General features: G+C 42.7%; 1 protein-coding gene across 10 annotated transcripts in view; it reads right to left on the bottom strand.

Annotated features, from left to right (window-relative positions):
* L3MBTL3 (L3MBTL histone methyl-lysine binding protein 3) overlaps positions 1 to 21,086 on the bottom strand; it is a 128,119-nt gene extending 107,033 nt beyond the window's left edge. For 2 of the 10 annotated variants that reach the window (XM_047859555.1, XM_047859557.1), the window contains exons 1-2: positions 18,920 to 19,202; positions 17,299 to 17,364 (exon numbers count right to left, since the gene is read on the bottom strand). The gene's annotated coding sequence lies outside the window, so the exon portion shown is untranslated. The other 8 variants (XM_047859547.1, XM_047859548.1, XM_047859549.1 and 5 more) reach the window with 8 other exon arrangements.
* Positions 21,087 to 27,618: the final 6,532 nt, after the last annotated feature.

The raw sequence follows: 27,618 nt of genomic DNA, 5'->3' as shown, positions 1-27,618 counted from the left end.
TGTCAAGGAGACTTGAGACCAAAGAGTATGAGAGCCACTGCTTAAAAACTGGCTTTTGGCCACATGGACACATACATGCACAGAAGGCACAGAGTAAAACAAACAAACAAAAAAATAGATGGAAGAGGAAATCTAAAATTTAGATTAAGACATTTAAAAGACATTAATAAATCACAATATCATAATTCATAGATCTGTTTGGACCCTGATTTAAACTTTTTTTTTTTTTTAATTTTTAGGTTTTGAGAGAGAGAGAGAGAGAGAGAGAGAGAGCGCACATGTGCACACAGGAGGGGGGCAGAGGGAGAGAGAGGGAGAAGCTGAAGTAGGCTCCATGCTCAGTGTGGAACCCAACGAATGCCACAACCCTGGGATCATGACCTGAGCTGAAATGAAGAGTCAGATGCTCAACCAACTAAGCCGCCCAGGCATCCCTAACCTATTTTTTAAAGAAGAAGATGATGGTTAGACAGGAAGGGAAGCCTAAATGCCAGTGGCTATTTGATGATATACAAAGATGCTGCTTTTTCTAGAGGGATGATCACGGCATGCACTTTTAAAAGGAGACTTCATGCTTGTCAACTGAAATTGACAGATGGAATGATTAAGTTAGGAATTTGCCATAAATCAGTCAAGAGCGTGAAGTGGTAAAATAAAGAGGCAACGTGCTGGTAATTCTCAAGAAGTGTGAGGGACCCAGTTTATTATACTACATCTTACTTCTGTGTGTGCTTGCAAAATTCCATAAAAGAAATACATTTTAAGGGCAGTCTCTTTAGATATAGAATATATTTATTTTTAAATGGTCAATAGAAAAAAAAATAAACCTGTGTTTCTCTGAATTATAGCTATCTTTTGTTGAAGTTTATTAGACATATTCTTTCTTCCTTATTCTTTCTTCCTTTGTCCTCTTTAAATGAGCCAGTGTCAAATGTTATATATTAAGTCTATTTCTGATCATTTCAAAATTTATTCAGTCCGAATTTGAAGACGCACTAGATTTCACTACCATTAGGACTTAATCCTTAAAAGAGGAACTAAGATGTGAAGGCTTGAAGGAGATTAATTTAAGAAACAGTGAATTAGTAAGTGAATTACGACTTGTCTTTACGGTCTCTAGGACTCCTACCTAGCTTGAGATCAGCAACAAAATTGACTTCCCTTGTAAGTGCTGTAGGAGGGGCAACTTTTTCTTGATAGACAGTAGAGAGACAGAATAATTTTTCCCTTGGTGGATAAACTGGGTAAAACCCAAATGATCCATTGAAAAGTTTTACTGTTCTTTTTTAATTACAATAACATTTATTCACAGGTACTCAGTGTCAGACATAATACGTATACTTTGTAATTTATTAATTCCATTTCACCTTCCAGAAAAGGATTCAAAGCACAATTTATATATAGTATTTCATTTATTTCTGTCTCACAAAAAGATGGGTTCTATTATCCTTCCAGTATACGTTGAAGAAAGTGAGTTGCAGAGTTCAGTAATTCACCCAAAAGCATATGTGGTGGCATACCCAAGATCTGAATCCAGGTCAGTCTGATTCCAATCCTGGGCTTTTTTCCCCCCAACCATTGTCTTGTCTTGTCTCAGTCTTATCCCTCTAAGAATCTGGCTAAACCAACTTTTCTCTATGTAACTACTCAGGCATGACAAATCCAGAAACCAGTTTACTAGGGTCACAGTGCTTGATTTATGTATATCAGTGCAATGTGTATCCTTTCAATAAAATATTATCAAATACACACGTATTAACAAATTGTCATTAAGACACGTATGCAACGGGAATCGAATTTCCCACCTAAAACACAAATGCATAAAATTCACAACAGCAAAATCCTGTCCGTGACTAGAAGGAGCAGAAAGAAGAAATAGGAAAGTCAGCACTGTACAAAACCTGCAGTAAATGCTCATGACACGTTTTTGGAAATACAAAACACTGGTAATGCTATACAGTGTACCTTATGTATAAACACATATCTAAAATTTATTAAAAAACTGTTTCCCTTCATTGTTCTAAGGTTTGTGAATATTTGTATAAAATATTTTCGCATAAGAATATTTACCGTGTGGTCTTTCCCATTATCTGATTTTGAAGCAAAAGGGCTACTTGCACTACCACAGGAAGTCTGAAAGGCTAGGACAGATTAGGTATTTTTCTATCATCTCTTCATCAGACAGAACAGCCATCAACCAGCATGATTTTCACAGAAGCTGCTTCTTCATGACAGCCTAAGTCTCCCTCTCTGGTTTTCAGCCTCCATAAGGGTGCGCACTTGCATATATACAAAGTCTTTTCACTGCAATTAGCTGGGTTCCTAAGAATGAAGCACATTTTTTAGAAGCACAGGTTTTATGTTTTCTTTGTCACCTGGCACTATTCCACAATCCCATGCATAACTATATTCCACGGACCATAAAAAGCAGGTAGGTAATAGAGTCACTCACAGTGCAGGTCAGACAGCATTTCTCATTCTGCAGAAAATCTCATCCCAAATCTCTTGTTAACGATGCTGAGGTTTCCTAAGAAGTACCTTAAAAGTGCCCCATGAGGGATCCTCTGTGCTATCAGCCAAGATCTACCACTTTCCTCCCAATAACCTCTTCTAAATCCTAAGGATCTCCAGCCACTGCTGACGTCAAAAAGGACCACTTTGGAGTTCACATATCCAGCAAATACACCAATGCAGCTTTTGATTCCCACTAGCTTTCATATCATGGCCGGAAATGGCTAAAATCAAAGCTTCTGATGTCCAATGTGCTTCTGTGGACGCCCATTGTTAGGAGCCACCCATTGTTAGGAGCCATTGACTTTCCTGAAGGCAGACACCATTACTGCTGGCACCTATTCAGATGTATTCTACTTCCAAAGCCCCCCTCTGTGAAACAGTTCACTGTCACTTTGACTCATTTTTATTACAATCTTCTTGCCCTAAGCCTCCAACAAAAGGGCTGGAGGACAGATTAAATGACATGCAACACTGTACTCAGAATTACCTTCTGTATCTTTCTCCTGCAGGATTCCTTGTCTCCAAACCAAAGCTGTGCAACTTGCCTTTCCCTCGGGACACTGTATCTAATGGATGAACTTCCTCAGTCTCTGGAATTCTCGGCCTACCATATAACACTAGTTTGCAAGAAACATCAGGCAGTGAGGAGATCAGTTAATATTTTCAAAAATTCTGTTACGAGAATATAGGGAACCAGGCCCCCTCATGTATTGATAGTGGCATTATAAATTAAAACAACCTCTCTGGAGATCAATTTCCAAGAACGTATCCTCCAATTCAGTAGTTCTACTCACAGAAATTTATTCTATAGATACTCACATGGGCCTGTTTGTAATGTTAAAATAACTGGAAAACAATCCAAAAGTCCATCGATTAAGGACAACTGTGGTACATCAATACAGTATATAATGCCATTAGAAAAAACAGTGAGGAAGCTCTTTACATTCTGATACAGAAAAAGCTCCACGACACTACTAATACTCTAATTTTGTGCAAGGTATAAAAACTATGTGCTACCATTTCTCTTTTTCTTTAAGTTTATTTATTTTGAGAGAGAGAATGAGAGAGAAAGAGAGTGAAAGAGAGAACAAGAGAGCGAGTGAGAGAGACAGCGCATGTGCATGCACTTTGGGGAAAGGGCAGAGAGAGAGAGAGAGAGAGAGAGACAGAGAGAGAGAGAGAGTCCCAAGCAGGCTCTGTACTTTCAGCACAGAGCCTGATGTGGGGCTCGATCTCACAAACCACAAGATCATGAGGTGAGCCAAAATCAAATCAGACGCTTAACTAAGTGAGCCACCCGGGCACTCCTACCATTTCTATAAAACAAAAGGGGAGGGGTGTGTGTGTGTGTGTGTCTGTGTGTGTGTGTGTGTACATACATACATATATGTGTATATACATGCACGTATATATATATGTGTGTATTACTTGTATATGCATACGTTTTCTCTGAAAGGATTCCTCAAAAACTGCTAACAGTGGCTGCCTCCAGGAAGGAGCAATACTTTGCTGAAAAGCCTGCCATGGGAGGAAACTGTCTGGACATTCTTTCACACCTATTGACTGTTTAAATATTTTTTAAAAGAAATAAATTAATGAAAAAATGTTTTAAAATCATTTTCCAGGTTTACTTAGCATAGTCCACGTAATAAAAGGCATGTCTTCCCATGAAAATAGTTAGCTTGTTATTGCTGCCAACAACAGAAGCTTTAGCACAGAAGTCACTAAGGGAAGTCAACTTCCCCAAAGCTCTTGGGTAATTCAAATAGCAGGTATTTAACGATATATGCAAATGCACCAGCTCTACAGATGGATGAGAAGAGGAAGGATAGGGTTTGCTTCTCTACAATTCAGGTATCAGAAGTATACAGTAGATTCCTGGCATTCACAGACTATTTATGGTTTCTACCATTCCTGAGTAGCATCTGAAGTTCCCATGACATTTAGTAATTTGTCATTTTGCAAAGCCACAATTCTGAATGAGACATGCATAAAGCTGAGGGACGAGGACAAGCCGCTGGGTCAGCCAAGGTCCAGGTAGGCCCTTACTCACAGCACTCAGTCTTACACTGCGGCCACTGTGAATAAAAAGATAAAACTCTGGTTCTTGTTAAGAAATGAAACAAACACAATTAACTGCTAGTTGATTCTAGTGTTGATGACAGAATGAGGGGCGTATGGAAATGTTTATGAAAGTGATAGGCCCTAGCCACAAAATAGAAGTTTCAGATAAATTAAAGACTGAAATGTCAAATGTAATGATGACTCAGACACATTGTGTGAACAAAACTACCAAATGCTCCAAAAGGAAGTAAGTAGAAAAGATGTGTGAATTTGTTTCAATAAGTGCTCCAGACAGTACAAAAATTGCTCATCAAGCAAGATAAGTAGTTCAGGTCTAGAGAGATCATTTACATTTTCCAGTTATACTTTTGCAATCTGAAGGAAGGAATTGTATGTTACAATGATTTCTTTCAATTTGGGAATTGACGATTGCCTTGGGATGTATTCTTCACAGACGTCAAGAATCTACCCTTATCTTATTTTGACAAGAGATAAACAAGAGTTTGTGTGTCCTTCATGATCCCCCCTTCATACAATCCCTTCATTCATCTCTGCCCTGAGTGGATAAGGCGGTGGCTCTGAGTGAGGGGCTTGGACTCCCCCAGTGCTGAGCTCCTACAGCACCGGCAAGGTGATGAACCTACCTGGGGCTGAGATGAAGACAAGATTAACAGTCCTGAGAGATAAGCCACCCAATCTAGGATGCTCAAAATAAACTGAAAGAGTGGGCACTGCCTATAAACCAAAAGTCTCAATCTGCAGATAAGGTGGGAAATAAAGATTATGAAGAAAGGCAGCTACCTATAGCCAGGCCATTCCTGCTCAAACTACAGTTTCAAAATATTATTTCGAGAAGAATGGCTAGCTAATGTTCACTAAAAGCAGTTAAATTGTTTCAATAATGCTACAGTTGCTTTTTTTAGGGTTGTATTTTGTAGCCTTATAGTTAATAGGCACATTTTTCAAAAATAAGGGGTAGAGATGATATGGCTATGAATTGGAAGTGCTTATGAGGATAAACATCACCTCAAAAGCAGAATCGGATTAAAATTCTGTCAGATGACAGAACTGAGATATCAGCACCTGGTGTTGATCAGTTTGGGTTAACAGAGCAACCTATCTTCTGTAAAGAGTCAGGAATGTTAACCCTAAAATCATTACCGCGAACCAAACAAAAATGCAAACTATGCAGAAGAAACACACCAAAGAGATACAGAGCAACGTGTATCAGTGAGAAAAGTCCATCTAATGCCTTGCTGCTAAGATGCCCACTTTCATACCATCAACTGAAGCTGGCTTTTTGTTTACTTTGTAGAAATCATCAGTCGCTAACCAAATGCTCTATCTGGCACACTGTGACCTACAAAAAGTCCTAATATCATTATTCAGTAACATCACCTAAAAAGCTGCTTTCCACTGCTAAACACCTTCTTAATGTGGCTTAGGAAACTGCTTTGAGCCTCCCTAACCCCACCTACCCAGCTCCTCGTCACCCTTTCACAGGTGCTCATCAAATACTTCATGGATCATCCTTAACACCTGCCAACTTCTCACCAGTCCCCCCTTCTATCCCTCAGCCTTTCCTCAACCACTTCCCTCCCTTCCTCCGCTTCCTTTCACTTGGCAAAATCTGATAATTACCTAAGGGTAGCTCCTGAGCAGTTCATCTCTGGAAGTCTCAATTCCCCCACCTATAAAGTGTGGGGAATGGAGGAACCTTTCTTAAGTGGGCACGGGTGGGGATTCCACGAGATACATCAGGTAATACCTTAGCATACTGCCTACCACATAGTAAGCAATCAATAAACTGTTGGCTTTTTATTATAATTATCTGGCTTAACAATTATTTGAGTTCATGAAAGCTGCTCAAGTGACCTTAAAAAAAGCTAGAATTACTTTCGTTTCTTTCATCGAATTTTATTTCTATACTAGCTCTTACGGTAGAGCACTTACTCAAAATCTGCATCACAAGATTCAAGATCACTACATCAAAGTAGGTATTTTATTGTTAATAATAATAATATCTCATAGTTACATAGCTCCAGAAAAGACAACTAGCTTTTTTTTTAACCTTTTAATGCCTTTCCTCTATTTTGCCCATCCCCTCACCGTCCTCCCCTTAGACAACCAGCATTCTGCTCTCTATTTGTACAAGACTGTTTTTTTGTTCATTTGTTTTTAGATTCCACATACAAGTGAAATCGTGTGGTATTTGTGTCTCTCTGTCTGACCTGTTTTACTTAGCATTATATGCTCTGGGTCTATCCGTGTTGTCACTAATGGCAACGTCTCATTCTTTCTTTCTTTCTTTTTTTTTTTTTTTTTTTTTGGCCGGGTAATATTCCACCGTATATATATACCACATCTTCTTTATCCATTCATCTATGGATGGACACTTGGGTTGTTTCTGTATCGTGGCTATTATAAATAAGGCTGCAATAAACACAGGGGTGTATGTTATCTTTTCAAATTAGTGTTTTTGTTTTCTTTGGGTAAATACCTGGTAGAATTGCTGGACATATATTTTTAATTTTTTGAGGAGTTCCATTACTATCTTCCACAGTGGCGGCATCAAAATGCATTCCCACCAACGACGCATGAGGGTTCCCTTTACACTACATGCTACTTCTTGTCTTTGTTATACTAGCTATTCTGACTGGTAAGAGGTGCTATCTCATTGTGGTTTTGATTTGCATTTCCTGAATGATTAGTGATGTCAAGCATATTTCATTTGTCTGATGGCCATCTGCATGTCCGCTTTGGAAAAAAGTCTAGTCAAGTCCTCTGCCCATTTTTTAATCAGATTGGGATTTTTTGTTGTTGTTGAGTTGTAGAAATTCTCTCTATACTTGGGATATCCCTTATTGGATATATCATCTACAAACATCTTCTCCCATTCAGTAGGATGTCTTTTTGTTTTGTTAATGGTTTCCTTTCTTTGTAAAAGCTTTTTATTTGTAGTCCCAATAGTTTATTTTTGCTTTTGTTTCCCGTGACTATTACCTTTCTTAACAGAACAATACCTCTGAAATGATGGAGAAGGATCCGCCATAAGCAGAGGGGGTTGGGCCTGAAGGCCAGGCTCTCCCTGCCACCAGGCTGGTCTGACTACACACTGCAGGCCAGGCTAAGGCTTCGAAACAAAACTTGATGAAAGGCTAGGGCAACGTACCCCAGTCTGTCCCTCAAAACGCAACTTTTAGGAGACCATTGATTCCTGCCCTGTGATAACAAGTTTTTTGTTGGAAGAGATGTGGGATCCCCTCAGGGTCTCCAGGAGACGTACAGAGTACCTCAGCAGCAGCGCGGCAAAGCGTCCCGCCGTCACTTGGCCTTGTGACTCTATTACCACAGAACATCGAATTCCATGGAGCCCTCCCACCCCCCTGCGTCCGACCTTTGGGAAAATGCTGAGCGATGGAAAATAAATTCAGGAAATGACATGAAAGGAGGTAGTGTTTTACAGGATAAAAATGTATTCATCTTTAGGTTAGATTCCACTACAGATGCCACCTTCTGACCTAGTTCCTAACCGGCATCCGAGTATTGAGATTCATAGTATCTACAACGGGGGAATGCCCTCAGGACTTGTAGCCCTTGAAGTCGAGGCTGGAGAAAGTGATTCTGAGAAAGATACGGCCTCTGACTCCTAAGGCCTGTCTACAGTTTTCTGATTCACTCTCCGATGGCCGGTACCTCCGTGACATGAGACAGGTACACAGCCTGCAAGGGGAGAACGCACATACTCACAAATACAAGGCTACAAAGGGGTAATCAGACAAAGGCCATCAGCCTAATGTGCATGAAGGGGACAGAGACACACTGGAGCAGCCGTCTCTTCCATGCTTTGTCATTTTAAAGGATCTCAATAGGGGCGCCTGGGTGGCTCAGTCGGTTAAGCAGCCGACTTCAGCTCAGGTCACGATCTCGCGGTCCGTGAGTTCGAGCCCCGCGTCGGGCTCTGGGCTGATGGCTCAGAGCCTGGAGCCTGCTTCCGATTCTGTGTCTCCCTCTCTCTCTCTGCCCCTCCCCCATTCATGCTCTGTCTCTGTCTCAAAAATAAATAAAACATTAAAAAAAAAAATTAAAGGATCTCAATAATACCAACCAATCTGACCCTCACAACTACCTCTTAAGACTGATTACATTTTCCACACAAGAAAACTGAAGTCACCCAGCCTAGAAACAAACTTTTATCTAAGACAGTGTCCCTCAGACTATACCACAGTGCCCAGTATGTTGTATTTCAGTCAACACAGAAGCCAATCTAGGCTGGCAAGCACGGGTTCTGGAGCCAGAGTACCCATGTTTGAATCCTGGCTTCACAATTTACAAATTACTGCATATTCCTGGGTAGGGTACCTCACCTCTCCTGAGGCTTCGGCCCCTTCATCTATAAAATGGAATGGGAAGAGCTACTTTACAGAGATGTAAAAACTTTTTTCCAAATCATGCACCTTAAGTAGGAACAGCTGGGTGGTTCAGCTGGTTGAGCGTCTGGCTCTTGATTTCAGCTCAGGTCATGATCTCGTGGTTTATGATACTGAGCCCCGCATACGGCTCTGCGCTGATAGTGTGGAACCCCCTTGGGATTCTTTCTCTCCCTTCCTCTCTTCCTCTCTGCTTGCGCACACTCTCTCTCTCGCAAAATAAATAGACAAACATTAAAAAAATAAAATAAAGTTAAATTAAATTATGCATGCTGGGAGTGTTTTGCACATGGCAGACACTCAATACACAGAACTGTGGTTTTCTGAAGAAAAGAAAACAAATTGCTCTCCAGTGTCCATATTCCCTCCAAGTAGCAGTTCACCCAATATCTAAAGCATACCAGCACAGAGGAATGATAACTGCAAGGGCCAAGACCTTTGCACCACCACGCCCTACTTGATTTCTCAGGAGTCCAGAGGTGAAGGTAAAGTAAAATGGGAGGTTAAGAACAATGGCAAGGCTCTGGGTTTCATGGACATGTACAATTTCCAAATGAATCTGGGAAACTGACACAAGGTCAGTAGCTATTAGTTCTGCCACACTCTTATAAAGGAAAGAACATTTTAACAACCAAAAAACGTAAGAAGAACATAATCTCCGAATAACAACCCAAGAGTAGGCCATTGGCAACCTTAAGGATATTTTTGCCGAGGAAGTATAAAAGCTTCCTCACATATCGACTGCGGTTCCAGGACCTGCAAAAGGCTGGGAGGAGAAAGAGAGGTGAAAACTAGAGATGGGATCCCACCTCCCCAACCCCCCCCCCCCCCACACCAAAAGGAGACTAGAATGAGTCTCTCTCTGTACAAGTACTGGAGTATGTGTAAGTGACATACCAGAAGTGGGACTGGGAAGAGAGAATCTATACCCCAATCACAATCCTTGTTACACTGTATCATGATGATCTGAGAGGAGGCTTTGGAAGAAAGAGACCTTGCTTTATTCATTTCCTTATGCCTTATGAATATCCACTGTAGGTATCAATGAAATATATCAAATGAATAAATAAAAAGAGAAGGTGAAAATGCAACAGACTAGTTGTGGGTGGAAATTTGGGACAGGGGAAATCAGAAAAAAGATCTTTATTTGTCCATCTATCTCATATTCTCCGGTGAAATTCTAACTAACAGCTATGCTGCTAAGTATTTATTTATCTCTTTGGCAGAAGCGTAACATTACTGCTCCAAGAAACTCTCCTTATTTAAGTGTCAGTGGAGAACACATCAAAAGAAGTTAAATTCAAACCTCTTAAACAGGATTATTCAATAAGGATAAGAGAAAAATCTAAACTCACACTTGAAGCATCTCTCAACAAACACATATTGCTACAAAGAAAAATGTTCCTTTCAAATCAAGCATGACAGATACCAGCTTTGATATCCCTACTCACCCGCCTGATAAGAACTCTGAATTGCACACATCCTGGAATTGAGAGCCTTTGTGGAGAGATGTGAAATTTTGCCCCCAGGGCCCAAGTTCATAGATTTGAGGCAGGCAAAATTCTAGATCATTTCAATGTGAGAAATGAAATCTCTGTACCATCAAGAACAAATCCTCGAGAATCTGGGTCTTCTGCCCACATCTATCCTTATATAGTAGATGCCTGATCTATGCTTCCTTCAAACGTGAAACTGGTTATTAGGATGGTTCCTTCTTACTGATATTTTCTCAAAACCTGTATGTCCTGGTCATGTTTTAATGAGAAAGACCCTATGAATGCAGCCATGGCTTATCTGATTTGCTACCTTTTCTGCCATGGAGATTCTATGCAAAGGGGTAGTCACTGAAAGCAAACTTGACAAAAATCTCAACTTCCTGCCTTCCCGCTTGTTACTGTAAGAAGGATGAATTATTTGAGATTCTGTGGCCTAACCTACTTACTTCCTCTAAAGGAGGAACAGAAAATGAAAAATGCCTTTCAAGAAAAAAAAATGTACATAGAAAACGAAATCACAAACTGACATTAACAGGCCTATGGCATATTTAACACACTCTCATCAAATGCTTTCATTGGTAAGTTCATTTTCAATGTACAGAGTAGAAGATACCTCAGTTTGAGGCAAAAACATCCTGACAAGTGCTATCATATCATCAACATCACTACACTAATAGGGTCATAATACAAATTTTACACCCATTAAAGGGACTCAAAGGGCATAAAAAGAACAAGAACCTGTCTGACACAGATATGTCCATGGTTATGCAAAATATGCATGAACTCAAAAAAGAAAAACTAAAAGTAGTATCTTGTTCTTTTCTCTTATTTCATTTCATAATTTTTTAAACGCTAAAAGTAGTACCTTCTTTTTTCTTACTCTGCTTCGTATTTTTTATAGAACACAGAGCTAAAATTAAGATTTACACTTGATTTCTCTTTTGTATCTAATAAAGTAGCTGTGACCAGATTTTATTTCTTTCACCGAAGTCAAGTCTACAGGTTTATGTTGATAACCATTGGTAGCTAAACTCCTTATCAACAGACTGAACAGCTAGGCCTCAAATCTAGCTAACAGGAACACAAAGTGGATCTCAACCACCTGACCAGACTGACCTCTTAGGAATTTCAATTCAGAGTTCAGGGTTCAGTCAGTGTAACAGATGGGGGGGAAATGATCGAATGATTTTGGTGCCTGAACAATCCTACTCAAAATGTTCTCCTACCGAAGTAGTTTAATTCTGCAAAATTACACATAACGTAAAGCTACTGTCCAATCTTAAAACAGCCTGGCATGTAGTAAATGCTCAAAAAAATTTAAAGGGTGGGGGCACCTGGGTGGCTCAGTTGGTTGAGCTTCTGACTTCGGCTCAGGTCATGATCTCATGGTCTGTGAGTTCGAGCCCCACGTTGGGCTCTGTGCTGACAGCTCAGAGCCTGGAGCCTGCTTTGGATTCTGTGTCTCCCTCTCTCTCTGACCCTCCCCCATTCATGCTCTGTCTCTCTCTGTCTCAAAAATAAATAAACATTAAAAAAACAAATTTAAAAAAATTTAAAGGGTGATAGAGCTTCCTTAGAGGAGAAGCAGTCCATTACCCCTTCATGAATGCATGCAGGGGTAGCCTTCTAAGTCAGACTAAAGCTCTGCCTGACGGACCGTAACTCACACACTGGAGATAACTATCTGACTCCCGTTGCAACACAGAACTAGCCAATGAATAAATAGAGACTCTTCACTTCATTTGGCAAACATGAGCATACTCTTCTGGTTAAGGAGTAGAACAGTAACCATAGCACTGTTGTTGAATATATTATTAGTCATATTTCCTGTTTTTTTTTTTTTAATTTTGATTCCAGTACGCTACATTCAGCCCTGCCCCAAGTTTCTCACCACCAATTTCTCTCTCCCTCAATTACATTTTCTTCCTTCCTTCTACAATCCTGCCTTCTGAGTAAATCCCATCATCTTTCAAGTTCACTTTAAAAAACGTAGGTCCCATTCTACTGACTGATTGATCTACATTTTTTTCAGAACTAACCCTGCTGCCTCATCCCATCTCTTCCTACAAAGAACAAGTGAACCTCTTTATAAATAAGCCCAGTAATTCTCAACCTAATCTGAGTTATGTTTTCTTAACAGTTTGTGATCATTTCAAGGCCATGAGCTAGGCCAAGGTGTTCTTTTCAGTACAACTCAATAATTGGTCTTTTTCTCAATGCTTGGTTTAAAAAAGAAAAAAAAAAGGGAAAAGGAAAGAGAGTTCTCTCTCCATTATTTATTGTGATACCTGTTTGCTATTGCTTATCTTAGTAAACAAATGTGTAAGAGCAAATACATTAATCTGGAAACGTGTTTTCTTAAAACTATTCAAAGAGGGGCGCCTGGGTGGCGCAGTCGGTTAAGCGTCCGACTTCAGCCAGGTCACGATCTCGCCGTCCCGGAGTTTGAGCCCCGCGTCAGGCTCTGGGCTGATGGCTCAGAGCCTGGAGCCTGTTTCTGATTCTGTGTCTCCCTCTGTCTCTCTGCCCCTCCCCCGTTCATGCTCTGTCTCTCTCTGTCCCCAAAATAAATAAACGTTGAAAAAAAAAACTATTCAAAGAATTGTTTTGAAAATTGGAAACCTTAACAAAACAATCATAAACGAGTATCATTTTCCACAGCTCCACCCCTTTCAAACTGCATGTTATGAACTTAGACAAGTTACTAAATATCTCTGAGCACCAGATTGCTCCAAAAGTGAAATAATAATACCAAATGCTCAAAGTTTGTGAAAATATTAGACAGTACTCAGAGCCTAGAACAGTACCTGGGCAGACAGAAGGCACTCAGTATTTGTTGGATGCATGATTGGATGGATGCATGAACGAATGAATATAAAAAGTGCCCAGTTCAATGCTTGACATTCAGAAGGCACTCAACATACAATTACACCTAACATATCAACACTTGACACTGTTTTGCAGACAACACCCTCCCTCCCAGGTCCTTCCCTCAGCAACAGGTTGGACACTACACCCAGTGGTACTACCACAGTACTTACCACATTCACCTCGACCTTTCCCAAGCACTCAAGCACAGCTTTGTTTTGTTCATCACTGTATGTGTGTGGGTTCTCCCCTCAACCAGATTTATGAACACGCTGAGGCCAAGGACTGCTGCTTTCTTTAGAGCCCTAACCCATTCGTTCATTCAACTCTGTTCTACGTGTTGATTATCTGAAGCACTCCCTACCTGAGACTTCTAAAAAACAGGTGCTCAATAGATATTAGTTGACGGACACAGAAGCCTTACAGAAATAATAATAAAGTAAGCATTTTGCTACTATGTATAATACACAAGTAATTCTTCCAATCACGGTTCAAGTCACCAATTCTAGGTCCACTTCTGAGGAAGAAACCAAGACTCGCGAGAAGTTCTCTCAGCCAAGATCGACCAATTTCCTTAAGTTCTTCTGAAACATCCTTGTTCTTTCCCCCCAAGCACCCTGTCTCGTAAATGGGGAGTTTTTAAACGTCCTTCTCGATTTGACTTCATCAATCCGACTCAGTTACATTGCAAGGCTACCTTTCCTGGTGTTTTGCTTTCCTCCCCTAGTTGCATAGCTATTGCTACAATCAGTACAAACTAGTTCATAGTCTGCCACTATTTACTCATATCCTCAAGTGTCAGTGAAATAATTTACCTTAGGAAAAAAAAAAAAACCTGAAAATATTCCCACTGGGTAATGAAGTCCTTTACAAAATATATCTTCTACGGATGCCCTGAATTTCAGTAGGATATAACAAAAGCGATCAGCCTAATATGCATGAAAAGGATACAAACATACTGGAGCAGACAGTCTCTTCCATGCTTTGTCATTTTAAAGGATCTCACTCAAGAAAGGATGAGCTATATTGTGCCATGTATATACAATTATATGGCACTGTCCTGCATCAGTAAACCCAGGAATCTTGTTTCCAGACTCGCTGGTTCCCAAGAGTGCTGGGTCCCTTGTTTTTTCCTACTGGTACCAAGTGCAGCTGCTATACTCTTAATAACAGAGCTTAGAATTAAGCCCAGTCCTTGGGGTTAGGATCTAGGGGACTCATGGGCAAAGACCTAGTCTTTTGGTGTTCAGCACTTTAAGAGCTCACTAAAAATTGGTTAACTAGTAGAAACACTGCAATAGGGATCACTAAGGATACCCACCCTGAGGACTCCAAGGGTACACATGTCCCACATGTCCCACATGAAGCAAATTCTATTAAAAATTTCCCATCCTAACCCTATCTGCTACAAAGAACCTTGGTTGAAATATATATTTCTTGGAAATAAACTACCAAACAAACCAGTGGAAATTATTCAAGAATCAATCCTCAATTATTCAAGGACTAATTCAACAGGACACCTATTTCTTCTCTCCAACAGTATTGTTTTTGAATTCTTAGAACATTGATTGGAGAGTCTACAAGAGAAGAAAGATGAACTACAACCAACAAAAACTTGTCAGGGTTTGTCAAGTTCACTATCAGCGAGTTTAGAATAATGACAGAGAGTAGTTGTGACTTTATTTTCTCCTATCTAGGTAATAGTTGGTTATAATTAGAATAAAGTGGCAAAGGGGTCTGGAAAACGTAAGTGGGGTAAAGGGAAGCCCTGTGAGGACCTTTCCCTAAATCCACAGTCACATGCAGGACCCATTTTCCCACCTCTAGCATGTAAATCCTCCCTACCCCAGTTACCTATTTTCTCATCTCCATTTCCCAGCAGATTCATGCAACTAAAATATTAATTACAGCACACGAATTCCCTTCACACCAACCCTTCTATCACCACCCTCCCATTTCCACAATTAGGCATCATTTTAAATTTGATTTATTTCACTTACTCCTACCTATTAAATGACTAGATTGGGATAAATAAATTTCAGTTTATATTCAGCACCATATTAAAACACGGTCCCTTCCTGCAATGAGCCGACGCTATTAAAGATAAACTACCTTTTTCCTAAAGAAAAGAAATATCCCCTGGAAATACTGTGACAAGTCCATATAATATATACACCAGCAACTAACCTAATAATTTTAGCTAGGAATTAAATCACTCTGTTTTGCCCTTGACAACCTCCTTCCTGCCCTTCACAAAGCCTGACTAAGGTAAAATGGTAATACAACTACCAAACATTTGAATAACTCTGTGTAGTTCTCAAACCCTTATTTTATTTTATCCTTTCAACAAAGAAAGCAAGACAAGCACTCCTGCTCCCATTTTCCAGATGGGGAAATCTAGGCTGGAAGAGGTAAAGTGACTTACACAACGTGATCCATTTAGAGGCTAACTCGTCTTCGGATTCCCACTCTACCGCTCTATCCACAGCCACAATGACTCCCCAAATGAAGAAAAACTGTCACTGTCTTCCACTCGGCATGCCTGAACTCACCATCCTAGGAATCACCTTTTACTCTGCCTGCTCTCTACTTCTGTCTACCTGATCTTCTTGGGGTTGTTCCTGCCTCGCTGTCTCTACTGCATCATATACATGGACCCCAACTACTTGTTTTGCTAATTACACCGTTCAAGACGATCCACAAGCAGAAAATGACAATAAATTCCTGTTAATGATCATTTTTACATCAGTAATTATTCCGTTTTGACATCTGGATCATGCCTATCCTGGTTATAAGGTAGTCCAATGAGGGTTATTAGTCCTACTCATAAAAAGTAAGGCTAACTGCTTCTGTGCTGTTTTTGCCAAACAAGAATCAGTGACTCCTTTATTACTTAAGATAGAGAAACAGAATGAAAAGAAGCAAAAAAAAAAAAGGAAAGGAAAAAATTAAAAGGAGGAAAGAAAACAAAAAGTAGAAACAGGGGCATCCGGGTAACTCAGTCGGTTGAGCATCTGACTCTCAGTTGCAGCTCAGGTCATGGTCCCACGGTCTTGAGATAGAGCCCCACGTCGGCTCGGCACTGAGCATGGATCCTACTTAGGATTCTCTCTCTCCCTCTTTCTCTCCCTCTGCCCCCCTCCCCCCGCTTGCACGTGCTCTATCTACAATTAAAATTAAAAAAAAAAAAAAAGAGTATAAATAGAAGAAAGCAGTAGAGTAGCACGGACATACTTTGATGCTTTATTCACGAGGACTGACCCTTTTGCCTGAGGACAACCTTTGTCCTGAAAACAGGCCCTGCATGACTGGAGACAAACCAGCACCCTCCAAAATTACCAAAGAGATCTTATTTATTAGACAACAGCTATATTCTTTGCAGAGGTATGTCCAAAAGTTGACACGTCTGTGCTAACATGCTGGAAAGTCACTACAAACCTTTGACGTGACATCTGGCACAAGTCGGCCCATGTTGGATTTGAGCCACCGAAGTTAAATTACTTAAATGCCCCAAAGCTCTCACTGTAAATTTCACCGACAAAATTTTAACAAGTTCCAGAATCTTCCGTGTCACTGTGTGATAAGTTACATTAAATTACAAGTGCTTGCTTCTAGTTTCCCCATTTTTTCAATTCCAAAGAATAAAACTATTTACTTGCCGTAGAAAACAGGTACAATTGAGATGCAAATTAAGAGTCTAGTAAAAGGGCCTGTCCAAAAATTATCCAGGACAATCTCAACTTTTCGTAATGTTTTATTTGAGCCTCATCACACTTAATGTCAAGACTTTTCATGCATTCAAAGCAGCACCCACAAAATGATATCTTCCTGCCAACCCTGTTCCACGTTCTCCTTCCTGACCCCCAACTGCAGCTTTTAACAGCTGCCAAGTGTACCAAGCAATTTGTTTAACAAGCAAATCTTACCTAGTGGCAGTGAAGAAATAACTGTCTGGTGGTCTTTGGGATTGCTGTCCACCCCCAAGACTTCTCCTAAAGGTCCAGCGTTAATTTAAAGAGATGAAAAGTAAAATCAATGCACTGTCATAAAAAAAGAAGACTTCACATCCACAATTAATACGCTGAATTTTTGAATCGCTGACTTATTGCATAATTGCACACAATACCACTCAGTATACTAAAAACAAAATAGTTCTGGATGAGATGAACTGGGTTTTATCATTCATATTATACCCTTATCCTAAATTCCTAAACTAAAGTTTTCCCCCACTGTACCGCCCACAGGTGAAAGTTACAGGGATCATTTAATTCAACTTTAATTTCTCTCAGTGCCTTTATGTTTAAAATTGAAGTTACTTTGCACAACACACATTGGCAAATGAATAGATACTATGTAAGCAGTTTTTTCCCATATATGTAAATATTTAAATCACAACTTATACAAAGTATTCTGAAATAAGATCTTAGTGAAACAAAATTACACTCCTAGAACTAAAAGATACTATTTATTTTGTGACTATATGAAACTGCACGGTTAAAAAACTAAATACCAGCCTTTAATTCTATTTACTGGCAAATAAAATGATCAGTTTATATAAAAGACAAATTTCAACCAAAGGACTTTTTCATTTTTTTCAGAGTTGTAAACACTTTGCGTTTTTATTAATATTCAAAATGAAACGACCCGCTGTGACTCCTGATGAAAAGTTGATCAAAGGTAAAGGCAAGGATAAATATATAAAAACAAACAATTGTTTCTAACCCAGTTTATAGACCCATCTCAAATCACAGATAACAGCAAAGTGTTTTTCCCATATAAACAAATAGGGATCCGAGTCACCGGGTCTGGGTCGTTAGAACTTCTCTGCTCTCCGATACTAAAACCTTGTATTTCTGATCGGCATCCATTCACACACATCTGGCTGCTCGCTCAGGTCGTCTAATTACTTCCACGTCTGAACGGACTACGTAGCTACAAGCAAAGGCCAAACTTTGCTCTCGGCCTTCCGAACTTAAAGAAGCGTTTAACCACTAGAGGTCTCCCCTTGGCCAGTTTTGCATGTTCGCTATTTTGCTGCACTTGAAACTTTCCGGAGAAATGCTCTACTCGAGTCAGTGTTTTTCTAAAAACTTGCGCAAAAATCCACGCGACCGACTTGCCAGTACAGAGACTCTCGGGCTCCCAAAACCAATAAAGATATCACAAACAACGCTCCAGGAAAATCAAAATTAAAATTCGACGCACTCGCCCCAGCCGTCACCCCCCACCCCCCCCGCCCAAAATCTTATTTCTCATCTCAGTTTCCCTTAACTTAAACTTAGAACAATTAAAAAAAAATCTATTTTTGTTTCCGTGGACTTTGCATGATTTATAATGCATTTTTCTGGCGGTGGACCCGAGGTGGGAAAGGAGCGGGCCAAGGGATGCAAGGGAGGGGGAAGGGCTGTGCTCACAGCGCCCGAGGAAGTTGCATAAGGAAAGAGACTCCGTTTTTTGGGTCCCCTCAAAAAATCGGCGGGGAGGGGGAGGAAAAGGAAGCGGGGGGGGGGGGAAGGCGGGGAGGAGGGAAACTGAAGCGACGTTTACCTTCGTCTCCCCGTGGAAGGGTGGGGTAAGGGCCACGGTCTTCGCGACCCCGGAGAGCGGCGGCTCGTTACCCCCACCTCTCTCCGAGCGCAGACGGACAAACAGACACCCCCACCCCTCCGCGAAGAAGGCGGGGAGGAAACCGCCTGCTTTTAAACTTTCTCTCACGGTCGCACTGTGGGCCATGCTTTGACCAGAAAGGGGGGGGGGGGGTGGAGAGAGGAGGTAATCAAAAGGCCTTTTTCTTTAAAGGTAATTAAAGTTTTACCACCAGCACAAAAGTTGCGTCCTCCCCCCCGCCCGTACCACCGTGCCCCCCCAAACCGCCTCCAGGGCTCCCAAGTTTTCCTCCCTCTCCTCCCCGCCCCCCCCCCCCCCCCCCCCCCACCACACACCAGCTCGCGGGGCGCGCGGCGGATGCCTCGGCTCCTGCGCTTCCCGATCCCCACCCCCGCCGGCCTCTACTTCCCCCCCGCCCGGCCGCCGCGGCGCGAGGACGGCCCGCCGGGCCCAGGACGCGAGTGTGCAAAACCCATTATTCCGGAACGGCACACGCACGCGGCGCGAGGCGGGCGGCGGCCCGCCCCGGACCCCTCCGTGTCCCCCCAATATAAGGGCGGCGTAAACAAGTTGCAGGAAAAGCAGCCCCGCGCCTCCCCCCACCCCGCCCCGGCGCGGCCGCCGCCGCCCGCCGCTACCGCCGCCGCCTCCCGACACACGCCCGCGTCCGCACCCCGGCCGGCGCGGCTCGGCACGGAGCGGGGCGAACGCCGCGACGGCGCGGGCTCCCGGCCCGGCCCGCGGCCCGCGCCCTCCCCCGCGCGGACGGCCGCGGCGGGCCCGCGCCGCCTTGCTTCCCGAAGCACTTTCCTGCCTCGGGCAGAAATAAACCGGAGGGTTTATTTTTGTGCAACTTTCCCAAAATGGCGGAAATTGGAGCTGATCTATATGAAATTCTCACACAGTCGGTCGGGAAGGGGGAGGCGGCGAGGAAGAAAACGCAAACTCTCGGCCGCCGAGCCCCGCCGCGGGTCCGCGAGTGTGTGCGTGCGTGTGAGTGTGCGTGTGCGCGGTGGGAGTCGGGGAGGCCTTTCCGCCGCGCACACACACTGCACACGCCGGGGAGACGCGCCTGCACATTCAACCAGTCCATTCTCCGCAGCCCGAGCGGGGAGAAAGTGGCCCGGCCTCTTTTCCCACTGCCTCGGTCTCCCGTACTTGTACTTCTCGCGCTCGCTCGCTCACTCGCTCGCTCTCCGGTGCGCGCCCGGCACAAAGGCCACACGGGCGGAGGGGGCCGCAGGGGCGGCGCGCGGGGCTCGCGCCTCCCGCCGCACCGATCCGCCGCCCCGCCGCCCCCGCGCCGCCCCCCCCCCCCCGGCCGGCAACCTTCCCCCCCCCCCTTCTCCCGCCCCAGCCTCGGCGGCCGCGCTCGCCGCCCGGGGCTGCAGCTCCGCGGCGCCCACTCGGGCACGCACCCCGGCGGAGCCCGGCGCCGCCGCGCTCCCCCACCCCGCGCCCGGTGTCATGAAAGCGACCAAAGTGACAAGCTCGGGGGGCGCGGGGGAGGGGGCCCACACGCATCCCGCCGCCTGCGCGCCGGCGAGAGCCCGACGCGGCCGCCTCGCCCCGGCTCCCTTCCGCACGGCCCCCCACACCCTTCCCCGTGTGCGCGCAAAGAAAAAAATACAAGTCTCTCCTCCCCCCATTTTTTCCTTTCTCTTTTCTCTCTCTTTTGTTCCTCTTTCACACTCGCACTCACTACTTGAGAGTGAGATGCCCAGAGACTCCCCCTCCAGCCGTTTCCGAGTCACTTGCCCACTTTTTTCCCCGGGATTAAGTTTTCTCCTCTTTCCCAGAGGCGCAGAGAAGTGGGGGAGAAACCCCTTCTGTCCTTTCCCCTCCCCTGATCTGTTTCACAAGACGAGGGTGCGCTTCCTTCTCTCTATAGGTCTCTTAACTTTCATCCGCACCCAGAAAAATAAATGAATGGCTTTGGCACGGACAAATCTTCTGATTAATTAGAGATTAGATCCGATCAACCGCTTCTTACCCCCAAATTTTCTCTTTTTTTTTTTCTCCGTCTCACGAGTAGTCCTGACAAATGGTCCAGGGCTGCGGGCGCAGTGCGCATGTGCGCGTAGAGTCAGGGCTGGGGAGAGGGGAAACTGCGCTGGTGCCGCCGCCGCCGCCGCCGCCGCCGCTGCCGGGGAGGCTCGCTCTGGCTTCCCTGTTACTGCTGCTGCGCCTTCGCCGCTGGAAAGCAGCAATAAAGCCGGTTGGCAAATGCAGCTGCCCGCAGATACTGTTTCAGGTGCATCTTTTCAATATCCTTGTCCCCGGCTCAGAGCTGGTTCAGGAGCAGTCAAAGCAAATATGAAAGACTGCTCAGGTTATAGATTTCTTTGTCTATTTTTCACTTTACTTTTTTTTTTTTTTTTTGAAGGCAATTCTCAGAGCAGCTAATCCAGCACGCACTGTACATGTATTCCTTCGGCCATTAAAGAGTGGGCCTTAGTCTTATACAAACACTACCCAAAGGCTTACATGCATGCTACAGGTCATGAAAAATAAGAAATAAAGTTTGAAGCTTTTACACGGTGGAACCTCCCCCTATTTGGGGACTGGAAGCATGCATAGGAAAGTGTGTGTGTGCAAAACTTGCTTGATCTTTCGGTTCCTGAAGTGCTGGTCTTTATTGATAGCTTCAACATGTTAGGCCTCTGTTGTGAAAGATCTTGGAATTGGTTCATCAACTTAGAAGGCAGTGTTACCCTACCCTGGCAATAAACCCATGGAGGACTTACCCTCTTCGCGTACCCGGTCGTCGTCAAGATGGCTGAGTCGTCCTAAATAGCAAAACCTGTCTTTGTTAAGGCGTCAAAACTAGATCAAGGGAGAGTATTGTTTTTCAGTATTGACGGCCTTCCACTTATTGACTGCAGGCCTCCTTTCGGCCAGCTCACCATGCCCCTCTTCTACCAGACACAAGTATTGCAAAACAATTTGAGTAATTGAAGTTGTGATAGCCATTTTCATGTCAATAACAGTTTGCGGTTTGAGGGGGGGGGGGGGAAGAGTAGCACGTGTGATTTCAAGAATGGCAGAGGCAAGTCTTACATTTTGCACGGGTGGGAAAGTGAGGGAAAGGCTCCACCCCTCAGAGTGGACTATTTATTTTGCATCTCGTAAAAGGTAAAGGAGGCCTTTCCCCAAAATTGCTGCCTGAGGCCTAGAATTTAAATATATCACAGATGGAAATGCTGTATTAAAAATCCTTCCTCAAAATGTAAGTAATATTATTTCTTGATTGAATTTTCTTACTTCAGGAATGTTCCTTGAACCAGTTTCAGAAAATAAACTGTTAATTTCTTTCTTTAGGACCATGAAATTACCCTGGAGAAACTGACCACCCCACAGTTTCTTCCGTTGGTAGAGTGACTAAATTCTCCAAACTGAAAATCAGGACATGTGGCTTGCCATATACTCAAGAACAAAGGAACAAACCCAGGAAGTGAAAATGAGCTTAGAAAATATGCTTCATCTGTTGGGCAGTCCTTGGTTTAGGGGTATGAAGTGCAGCGGGCTGGGTTAGTGAGAGCTATAGATAATCTCAGACCGCCAGTTAACTATTGATTCCACCCACCACATCCAACCCTTTTCAGGGCTGCTCCCAAACAGCCTAATTAACTGATCTGAATTTCAGCTTCTCTCCGTTTCTCCCTAGCCCTTGAATAATAAGCAGTGAAATGGCCAAAGGCAGACTATAGGAGGAGCAGGAAAAAAAGGCCATGAACTATGTGCAAAACTAAGACCACCAAAAAAAAAAAAAATAATAATAATAATAATAAAATAAATAGAAATCTTAAATTTGAGATTTTTCTTTGTAAAAACCCCATTTTCAATTTATTTTCTCTGGATAAGTTTTGGATGATATTTCTGTTTCACATATATTTTCAGAGATGATGGTTCATCAGTGTGTAAATTTATCTTAATGGCCTACCTGTGCTAAGCACTCTGCAAGGTGCTAGGGAATAACAGCAGACAAAAACTAGGCCACAAGGAATTCAGTCCAGCAAGAGAGATGTCTGGCAAGCTGGGCATTGCATTCTAGTACGGTGTGTTGTAGTAAGGTATGCGGAGCAAGTACGTTTGAGGAGCACCTGTGGCAATAAGGACCGGCTTTCCAGGAAAAGTCATAGCTAAGCTGATGCTTGAAGGACAACCATCCTTGCTGTGTGGTTCCACTTTTCCTCTGGGAAAATGATCCAAGAAGAGGAGTCTGAAGGCTTAGAGAGCTAGGCTGGGGAGTGCCTGCATGGCTCAGGTGGTGAAGCCTCTGACTTCAGCTCAGGTCATGGTCTCGGGGCTCGTGAGTTCGAGCCCCGCATCAGGTTGTCTGCTGTCAGCACAAAGCCTGCTTAGGAGATCCTCTGTCTCCCTCTGTGTGCCACCCCCCCCCCTCAAAAAAAAAAAATAATAATAATAATAATAAACATAGAGAGCAAGGCTTGCCTGGGACCTGTGCACTTACTGAGGTTCACTAACAAAAATAAAGATGAGTTGAGGCTTTCTGCAATATATTGCCTCTCTCCTCCAGAGATCATCAGTAAAACCTCAAAAATTTCACCTCAGTTGTTCCCGAGATGTAGTGCAGGGTAGGAGATATTTTGAAGGTACTCACATGTAAAAATAAGACTGCTACCACATTTTTCTACAAAGAATCCTTTAGTGCCACCACCTGAGATAGAGGCAGAATGCAGTATTAGCATCTAGATAACTGTGGTATTCTTCGTATACACTGGTACTATTTAAAGGACCTCTCTCCATCTGCTCCCTAAATGGCAATATACTAGTAGAAGCTTCTTTGCTGTTCCTTCACCCTTCCACCATTCAGCTACTGGCAAATAATTCATGATGAATCCCTTCATTCCAGTTTCACTTAATGTCATCATCCTCCACCATTCCCTGCTTCCCATACCACCCTGCTCTGTTCCCTCACACCTACCCACCAAATCCATCCTTCCGATGAGACTCCAATTTCCTTCACACCTCAAACTAAAGTATTAGCTCAGTCCTTTAGTATCCTTTGTATTGATTTATCTAAACACAGGCTTATTCCCCCAAAATGACTTCAGGGTGCTCCATTCCTAAATATTCTGAAGCTAAAGTTATTTGACATAGAAAATATTTCAAATTTATTATTATTATTTTTTTAATTTATTTTTGAGACAGGGAGAGAGAGACAGAGCATGAATGGGGGAGGGGCAGAGAGAGAGGGAGACACAGAACCTGAAACAGGCTCCAGGCTCTGAGCGGTCAGCACAGAGCCCGATGCGGGGCTCGAACTCACGGACCACGAGATCATGACCTGAGCCGAAGTCAGCTGTTTAACCGACTGAGCCACCCAGGCGCCCCAACAGAGAAAATATTTTAAATAAATCACTGCATTCGTTCTTCAGAGAGTTTTTGAAGCTTCTCACTACCGCCCAGTGAGGTCATTTAAAACCTCTCTCACTGTACTCTATTCTGTTACCTCTACTCTGTGTAAACTTTTATTTAAAAACCTAAACTCCCTTTTCCTAACACTAAGCTTGTCTGCATTGATAGGACTCACTCTTCCTGTCCTGGAACAGGTCAAGGACCACCTCCTCTATGGGCCAATCCCTCACAAATTGAAATTGGAGTCAAGTCCAAGAGATTTGTGTTCTAATCCAGTTCTACCACCGCCTACTGGGAACCATTAGGCAGGTCACCTCACGAATCAGGGCTTCAATTCTGTCACTAGTTAGACAAAGAAAACAGAGTAATTGAATTCTGAGGCCTCTTTGAAAGCCATGGTTTGAAAGCCATGTCCTTTCCCCATCGTTCCCACAGAACAGGAACATTGTCGTATTTTGGCACAAATAATCTGGAACCAAAAAAGGAATTTTAAGGAGTGAAAATCCCACCCATCCTCTAGGTATCAGAATGTTATCAGTTTATAGCTCATTCCATTGGTTTAAGCCTGGTACTAATGAGACAAAGGTCATGAGTTCCATTCCCTAATGGCTAGTTTTGATCTGCTTCATGGCCACAAACTGCTTTTCTGACACCAGCCCTCCATGTTGTAACGTGTGCCATTGGTCACAAGTCTTGAGGTAAAATTGAATCTTTCCATAGAAATGTTCTAGGGGCGCCTGGGTGGCGCAGTCGGTTAAGCCTCCGACTTCAGCCAGGTCATGATCTCGCGGTCTGTGAGTTCGAGCCCCGCATCGGGCTCTGGGCTGATGGCTCGGAGCCTGGAGCCTGTTTCCGATTCTGTGTCTCCCTCTCTCTCTGCCCCTCCCCCGTTCATGCTCTGTCTCTCTCTGTCCCAAAAATAAATAAACGTTGAAAAAAAAATTAAAAAAAAAAGAAATGTTCTAAATGAATAATACTTGAAATCATCTTTTTAATGTATTATCTTAATTTTAAGTATGAGTCAAGTTATTGATTTTTTTTAGCCTACATAACTGTGTGCTCCATGTTTTCCCAAGTATAAAAATGACGTTAACATTGATTTGGCCAAGATTCTTATGACTGATATTTGTAAGAGCTGAGTTTGATGTTCTTGTTAGCGTTCTAGATAACACTGAAATGTTTATTACGGGCTCTCATTTGAATCCTGGTTATCTTTACTGTGATACATCTGCATACATCCTTAACACGGGGCTTGTGATGATAAAGTGTAATTGAAATGCTGAGAGTAAAAGCAAAAGGGTATATTACTCATCAGGTAAGGAAGGGATTATAATGTGTATCACATTCTCAATATCCTAAGGAAATTAATATAGAAAGAGCTTCTGGATAGATGTGAATATTTATTATCATTTTGTTTAGATACAAAAGTAAAGACAGAAATATGACAGACATATCTTAAAAAGTAGAATAATATGGAATGGTAGACTGCCTTGTAAATTCAAAGGAAAAAGATAATTTATGATTTTTCATAATACACTAACTCATTTAAAGCCTAAATCCAGAAGCCTTATAACTAATCATATTAGAAGGCACCTGCCAGACTTCAGAACATGTCTGTGATGATAGCTCCTGATACCCTTAGAGCCTGGTTCTAGAATGTTCTTTCCATTTGACCTGGCCTCCTGGCCACAGTTGATTGGTCTAGGAAAGGGCATTTAATCCAAGGACTGAATTGAGTAGCAAGCGGTGGCCTATGAGTCAGCAGGGAGTGCTTTCCCATATGAATAAAAGTGATGAAATGGACCAGTCATGTTCTTAAACTTGGCCATATGAGCTGGGAATACCGAAGATAAAGTTAGTTGATAGGTATTATAAAAACTAAACGATTCACAAAGGGAACCAGGTAGAGTGCAGGCTCATTAGCTATTAGGCATTAGAAACTATGCATAAATAGAAATCATAAGGTAGAGCAGAGCAGAAGTTAGCCAGCCAGATAAAGATAAAGTTCCTAGAGCTTTAGTGGGCTCTGAATGACCTCGTATTTCCAAAGGTCATTCTAGTCTTGGAGAGGCCAGGCTGCTCTGTGGTGACCATGAAGACCTACCTGCATGGCTATAATGTCTGTCCTCACTGCTACTGTCATAATAACTCCTCATCCCTGGAGTGGCTCAGTCGCTTAAGTGTCTGACTCTTGGTTTTGGCTCAGGTCATGATCTCACGGGCTTGTGAGTTCAAGCCCCTCATGGGGCTCTGTGCTGACAGCTCAGAGCCTGGAGCCTGCTTCAGATTCTGTGTCTCCGTCTTTCTCTGCCCCTCCCCTGCTCGTGCTGTGTCTTTCTCTCAAAACTAAATAAACACTAAAAATTAAAAACAATAGTAATTCCCCATCCCTTATGGAAAATTGAGTCATTTTTTGAATTACATAGATAAACAGAGGAACCCAAGCAACAGTAAGGTGTATGACTTGTTCCCATTCGACGTGCAAAATTAGAGGCAAATTTTACCTCACTTTCTAGATCTGTAAAATGGGGATATGAATGGCACCTAGCTAATAGAGCTGTTATAATGATTTCAAGGACTTACGTAAGACTAATCCTTGGCACATGGTTTAGTAATCAGAAATGTGAGCTTGAGAGTTGGGATTTTACCCTGTTTTAGTTTCCTGCAGTATTGCTAGCATCCAGAATTGTGCCGACACACCATTAACTATGAGAAAAATATGTATCGAATGACTTAAGGAAATACTAATACACAAATTAGTGCCCCTGTTCTTTTACTTGCCTCTTCCCCAGCTGGTAACTGGGCCATGGGTGTCATGTCGCAGACATGCTCATGGGTAACATCCTCCTAAAAGTTCCTAAAAGCATGTAAACAGAGAGTGCTAATGGAATTCATAGGCCCTATTTCAAAGGAGCCTGCTGCTCAGAATATATTATCTTTATTTAGCATTTATATTACACTTTTACATTTTCAAAGCCCTTCTCAGTTTTTTAACTAAATATTTGTTATAACATCCCTACATTATCTTTCATAAGGGAGGTAACTGAGGCATAGTTCCCATCGTTAATACCTCTATCTGGAATTGAATTCATCACATAAATACAATAAGTGTAACTGTATATAAAAAAAAAATCTGGAACATGACTTGGTTCATGGAGAATGTCGAACGGAATGGCAGTGTTTGAGAAGAAGACAATCTTAAATTACACTAGCTATGCCTTTGCCCTGGTTCTCTTTCAGAAACTACAATCAATAGG

Source organism: Prionailurus viverrinus, chromosome B2 (genome assembly GCF_022837055.1).
Source record: "Prionailurus viverrinus isolate Anna chromosome B2, UM_Priviv_1.0, whole genome shotgun sequence".
In the NCBI taxonomy this organism is placed as follows: Eukaryota; Metazoa; Chordata; class Mammalia; order Carnivora; family Felidae; genus Prionailurus; species Prionailurus viverrinus.
This window is presented reverse-complemented; position numbering and strand designations above follow the sequence as displayed.